We start from the raw sequence: 699 nt of genomic DNA on the forward strand, positions 1-699 counted from the left end.
GCTTCATATTTTCTCCTGAAGCAAGCATTGGGACTTGGATTTCAGGACCACCAAACCTGCTCCAAAAATTGCCCCTAAAACTTCAAAATTATGAAGCCACTGCCATGTTGTGTCACAACTCACTGTCTGCCATTTGCTGCTCCTTATACCTTAAGGACAATGCTAGTGCCATCTTGGAAACTGTATGTACGGGTCAGCAGTTCTGTTTTCAACTTTACTTATTTATTTAAGTACTCATTTATTTCATTTGGTTACACCCAATAGCCCAACTGCCCACCTGTTCTCCTGGCAGTTAACAAAATTTGAGAACATTGGAGAGCATTTTAAAACACAGACACAAACATGCATACAAAATAAAATGAACGGAAAACAACAATTGTCCAGCCATACTGCCCTGAAAGTGCCCAATCTCATCTGATCTCGGAAACTAAGCAGGGTCCGGCCTGGTTAGTACTTGGATGGGAAACTACCAGGCAATACCAGATGCTGTAGGTTTTTACTCTGCTTCTATGTTTCTTGCTCTGTTTCTTTGTTTCTATAGTGGAGCCCCCTTCATGGATCACTGCCTTGCCATGGCGAAGGGGCTTGCGTAGCACAATGAAGCTATGAGCTATGCCATTCAGGGGCACCCAGGATGGTCAGGTCATAGACAAAACGTTATACACTGGAGAAGGAAATGGCAACCTACTCCAGTATCCT

General features: G+C 43.5%; 1 pseudogene; it reads left to right on the forward strand.

Annotated features, from left to right (window-relative positions):
• The first annotated feature begins 376 nt into the window (after window positions 1-376).
• Window positions 377-495, forward strand: LOC123034397 (annotated as a pseudogene).
• Window positions 496-699: the final 204 nt, after the last annotated feature.

Source organism: Varanus komodoensis, unplaced genomic scaffold (assembly GCF_004798865.1).
Source record: "Varanus komodoensis strain SLA01 unplaced genomic scaffold, ASM479886v1 scaffold1, whole genome shotgun sequence".
Lineage (NCBI taxonomy): Eukaryota > Metazoa > Chordata > Lepidosauria > Squamata > Varanidae > Varanus > Varanus komodoensis.